Source organism: Pseudopipra pipra, chromosome 1 (genome assembly GCF_036250125.1).
Source record: "Pseudopipra pipra isolate bDixPip1 chromosome 1, bDixPip1.hap1, whole genome shotgun sequence".
Taxonomy (NCBI): Eukaryota; Metazoa; Chordata; class Aves; order Passeriformes; family Pipridae; genus Pseudopipra; species Pseudopipra pipra.
In genome coordinates, this window is record NC_087549.1 from 13,511,464 (window position 1) to 13,517,463 (window position 6,000).

Below are 6,000 nucleotides of genomic sequence, written 5' to 3' on the forward strand. Positions count from 1 at the left end.
ATTAGGCAAGAGGTTGTCCCTCAGCCATACTTCAGGTTCCCTTCAGCCTTGTGCTGTGTGTTGAACACCACGTGGCTTCTCAGTACCGATCCCTATTTGTATTTGACAAGCGACCTTGGAGCTGGGATAAAATACAATTCAAGTCAGTGGCTACTTGCCATCCCTTGTTATATCTGCCTGCTTTAAGGTCATTGAAAAACATTAGATGGACTTCTGGTGAATATAATTGGTTTTCTCTTTGGAGAGCATTCCAAATTTAGCACATCCTCTCCGAAGCCTTAGCAAAGCACTTTCCTGGAGCTGCATCAAACCCCAGCGCTCAGTGTTTAAAGCTCAGTGTTAATGCCTGTTAGAGATGATGTTGTAACAGTTAGAAGCTCCTGTCACACTTTGAGTGATGGTTTTGTTTTCTTGAAATCTCTCTGAGCATCTTGGAGATGTCAAATTTTGGAATCAAACACTGACTTTAATGCAGAAATGTTCCCCATGGGCCCTGATGTTTTATCCAAAAATCCCAACCTTTGTATACAATTGTTGCTGTTGATTTCCAGTCTAGGGGTTTGTTTCAAATTCCCCCCCAAGTTTGGTGTCATCAAAAAAGCTCACATCTTTTTGCAGCTAATCAGAAAGAAGGGTATTAGGAGATCATCTGACTTTGCAGACACTGAAGGAACCCTCCATTAGTGGCTCTTGATCTGAAGATTTTTAAAGTGATTTTGTATATTATATTCCTTTTCCTGGAGGGACGCTGAATCCCTCTCTTGACAAAATGAGACATCCCTTTTCTGCTTCTCTCCATTCTTCACAGTTCATGCTCTCCAGGGATGGGAGGAGTTCCTTCAATGAAATACAAACAAAGAAATCAAGATTCAGTTGCTACATAGAGAATAGCAATTAGCATTTTCATTGTTTAAAAATCTTTACATGCCTTAACCCTCTTATTCTTGTTTTCCAGGTGAGGGAATTGATTTAGTTCAAAATTCCCCAGAAAGCCCTGGGTAATCCTGTCACTGAAACACAGAATTTCTTTGTGTAACGGAAAGAGCATGAGTTCAGGAGCCAGCAAGTGCCAGCTCCTGGATTGTTTCCTCAAACAATCATAGTGGATATGGATTCATTCAGGGAACTTCTTGGTTTTGTCATGAAGTGTGAACTTAGCCATCACATTGTTGCACCTCCATCTCAGAAGTATTTTGATGGAAGTGAATTTTTTATGTAAAGTTCATATCCAAATTGCTCTGTGGCACCACGTGGAGGGTGAGATTTAGTATCAGGTAAAGGAAGGAATCCCTGCTCTGAATGAACGGCCCAGCTGTGTGTTACTGTTGGGCCTGTTGCTAATATTATTTCTGATGAGGCATGTTTGCTTACTTTCACCATGACTGTCCGGAAATCCCATGGCAAGGAACGTCAGAACATTTGCCAAATCACTACTTCACCCATCAAGCTGATTGTTTTGTGTTATTCAGTCTGGTTCACATTAAGGGTTTGCTCCGTCACTGCCTTTGCTCTTTTGGGCTATACTGATTGCTTGTGGTAGGTTTTATGACAAACGGCCCTTTTTGAGGGATTACTCTCCCCTTCTCTCCCTGAGCCTGTGGCATGTTAGTAAATAAAGAACTAATCTTTTCTACTTCAGACACAGTCTGTCTAAGGCAGTTCATCCAAAGGAATCAAAAGCAAATGCTGTCCACTGGTTGATTATTATTATGTCTTTTGCAAAGCAAACAAGAAAACAGCTTACCTATAAAATAGAAGTAATAAAGCTGAAAGAGGCTTAATTTCTTCTCCTGACAGGTATCTTATTTTTCCATAAGTCAAAACCTCTGCAAGAATGAGAAGTCCTGCAGCTGAGGGAGGCTGGTGCTGCCTGAGAGCCAACTGGCTGCGTGCAGGGAAAGTTTGGCAGCCTGGGGGTCTGTCTGGCTGGGGGTGCACATGGCTGAGCCCCCCCCACACCAGCAACACTGGGGGGCTGAAGTCTCTCCAGGGGGTTCCTCCAGAGCACAAGAGGAGATTTAACTGATAAAGATAGGCCTGAAAGGCTGTCTCAGATCTGCTGTCTGCAGTCCCCATGAAACTCTGCAATGGACAGAGGGGGCCTTTCACAGCCTGGGTTTGGAAGCCTGGCATAATCCCCAGCCTCTGATTTAACAATTTCATCTGACGTCCAACCTTAGATGAATGGCAAAAGCATAAGCAATCAGAGAGAGTAGATTTGCTTTGCCAGGGGGAGGCAACACTCTTGGAACCCTCTGGAAGTTATATTATTGCTCTTATTTATTTGCTCAGTTCCACATTGATCCTGCTGGTTTTACCTATTGGTAAATAATGAGCTGAATTAATAGAGGGGTGAAACTGCTAGAAAATACATGCTCCAATAATTAGTTCTAAAAATGTATTACTTATTTCTGCTATGCATTTGTTGCATTTATACCTAAATTTGCTTTTTGTTGTGCTTCAAGAGTTCCTGAGTGTCTTGCAGGTAACTTGAAAAGGAAAAAAGATGGGGTTGTGCTCTGTAAAAACTTTAAAAAGGAGGAAGGCACCTTGAAAAGTTGTCTTTTAAAGTATATCTTTGCTTAATTTTACTTTTGAAATTTGTATTGGTCCCCTGGAAAGTGGGAGAGGACTAACAGTTCAAACAGCAAAATTCTACTTCAATAGTAATTATATATTTTCTGAAGGTGCTACCTTGTAAAAGGTAAAATGTGTTTTTTTCAGCAAGACATTTATATGCTAAAACTTCTGTGGAAATTATTGTCAGTAAGGCAAGAAGAAAAAGTGGAAGAAGAACAGGTGCTATCACCTGTTAATCTGGGCCACCTGTTAATCTAGGTGTATTCTATGAAATGCCTCTCTCTGAGGTAATGGATTTACAGTGGGGTGATAACAAGAGGCACAGCAAGCTAAGCCTGGAGGTGTTTTCATCTTTTGAGCCAAAAGGGATGATAAGACTCGCAGCGGTACTGAGAAAAATGGACCTGGAGGGATGGACTTAGAGATGAACCAGAGAAATCTAACCTGAACTTAGGCTCTGATGAAGAGCTTTTTAGAGTTTTCTAAGTCAGCTCAACAGCTTTTCATTAATGTAGTCTGACATATATGCTTATTTCAATACTGTGATCCCTAACAGCAGACTTCAAACAGAAACAAAAAACTCAGCAGAACACAACTTGGCAAGGTGCTGTGATGTCTGAGTTGTATATGCTCTTTTGGCTACACAGAAGAGGTTACAACAACTTAAACTGGAAATGCTCAAAGCCCTAATGAAAGGTTTCATGTTTGAAACGCGGAGAAAGATTATGCTCTGAGCACATGCCAGAAAACAAGAGGGAGGAACTGACACCATGTTAGCTGAATTTGAGCTTTCCTTTGCTGGGAAAAAGGCCTGAGAAAAAAGTGCATCTCTGTAACAGGAAATTGTATTGCTTAGACCATCTACAGGGACTTCTGGCTGTGCTGTGCCATTCCCTGGCATGCATGTCATGGAAGTGGCTGAGAGCTGTCAAGAAATACAATGCTAAGAGATGGCATATATAAAAATAGAGATGTTCAGCTCTCACCTGCCCCAGGCCTCTTCCTTGGCATCCCCTTGCAAGCACATTGCCTCTCTCTGTTCCAGTCTCACAGGCTCCTGCTCTGTGCATATGGACTACCAAAAAAACCAAACCAAACCAAAATAAAACCCACAACAAAAAAAAACAACACCTAAACCAAACCAAACCAAAACAAAAAAAACAAACAACCCTGAAAAAATGGCTTTTAAACTCTTTGTTTAGTAAAAGGTGCCTAAGCAAGTGATCATCAGCTTAAATTCACTGTATAGGTCCTTGTCTCTGCTGGGACGTTTTGGAATCCTGTTGAAAACAAATTGACAGAAGTAGCATTGACGGTAAGAGATCGTGCAAGAACTAAAGCAAAACCTCAGGACATGCAAATAAATATCCATTTCTTGGTATTCCTATACACTTACTTACTGCTGCTTGTGAGCAGCATGGTGCAGATAAGAAATCTGATCTCATTCCTTACTCTTCTCAGGGGTGGGAAGAGATACAGTGCCATTGACTTGCCTCCTTCATTTAGGCTGCCATTCTGTACTATTTCACCTCATCATCCAGCTAATTAAATATGCAAACACTTATTATAAATTATAGCCTATAAGAGGGAAAATTCAGTTGCAGATAAGTCTCCAAATTTGCTGCTGTAAATCTTGATGCACTGGCTCATTGGCACGTGGTTAAAACACAGCCGTAAATCTCTTTGTGAGACATGTGGTGGGGAAGGAAATCCAGGAGTTTTTCATCACAGCAGTTACAAGGAAAAGGCTCAGAGCTCTTTGCTGCTGCTAACCCAATCCCATTGGTGTCCAAAGTAATTAACAGATTCCTGTTTTTGTACAAGGCTGGAAAGTGATAAAAAGAAACAATCAAGTTGCTTTAACCTTGATTCCTGTTACTGAGAAGTTCAAACACCCACAAAAGCCTTCAGATGTTTTTCACTTGAGTTCAAGTCAGACATTGCAAAGTTTGCAGTTCCCACCCCCCACTTTTGATCTGGAGTATGATGTAATCAAACTGTTTGCATCTTTACCTTAAAAGTAGGCGTATATCTAATGTACCAGCTTTGAAATATCTTTAGGTGCTGCTAAAAATCTGTCCAGGCTCAAAAATTGCCAGTGTTTTCAGAAAATCTGCACTAAAATATTTTCTTATATTTTTTGTATTGTAAAATGCAGACAAAAAGGAGAATGTGCATGGAGATATACAGTGGGAAGAATATATGGAGCTGTCTCTGTCTCTCCCCTTATTTGGATATGATTCTACAATTAGTTAATACAGGACTGCTGAAAGTGGTGGTCCTGTCCTCCATCCACTCCATTTCTGGGAATTCCTGAGCATCAGCCCAGAGGCTCACCTTGATCTGAGTCAGCTTGCTAAACATCCAGAAATCTAACCAAAAGCAGAGGGGAAAGAGCAGTCTGTGCCTTTTGGGGACCTACATTAAATCCCCTGGCAGCCAAGTGAGAGCCATAAGTGGTACACTGAGGGGCAGCAGTACCAGCTGGGGGCTGCCAGCCTCCAGACCTGCTGGTCTGTGGGCTGTGGGTTAGACCCTGCTCTTGGGAACCAGTGGGGACCAAACCCCATGAGAGCTTAAGCACTTGGTGCCCAGCACTTGGTGCCCAGCACTCAGTGGTATTTAGCAAAGGGCACTTCTGTCTTGTAAAGGACAACGGCACAAACCTGTGAGCTGGAGGCAGCTGTGACGCAGTGGATTTTGTGAGCAGGTTTGGAATAGAAAGCCAGCAGGTTTGGGCACTACAAGTGGGAGGCTGTTCCCTGCATGCAGTGAGGGGACACAGCTATATGAAAGGAGGCATTAATCAGGAACACGGCTGCAGCACCGGTTCAAAAAAGCAGTTTGGTGCTCGCTTACGTCCTTTTCATTCCATCAAAGCCCGAGCACTTCATTGAATAAAGGCATATGGGACCAATAAAGCAGATTTAAGGAGATGGAGTCCAGGTGGCAAAAAGGTATAATGGGAAGTGACTTATGGGAAAATGTTGCATTCAAAACTCTTCTGTTGGTTTAGGTGACCCTGTAAATCCAGACCCTGCTTTTAGTCAATGGGACTACTCATGAGAGCTAAATTGCTTATGTTGCAGGATTGAGCCTACTGAAAGGAAGACTTTTCAAGGAGGTTCAAATAAATGTTCTAACTCATGCTTATAGTGTTCTTGTTTTTTAGCATGAGCCCAGTTGTGAACACAGGCAGCCAATTTGCTGTAATTTGTATATTTAGTTGGCATGTGTTTACAGAGGGGAGATCTGGATTTATTTTAAAGAAGTACTTTGCCCCTGGTTTCTGTATCCTTACCTTAATCCTTCTCCACAAAAGACGCTAAAACAAAACCCCCATACCCTCCCTCCCCCACTTAATGGAAAACTTGAAAGCAAACCCTTCACAATGTACCTTTCATATGCACATAGGTACCT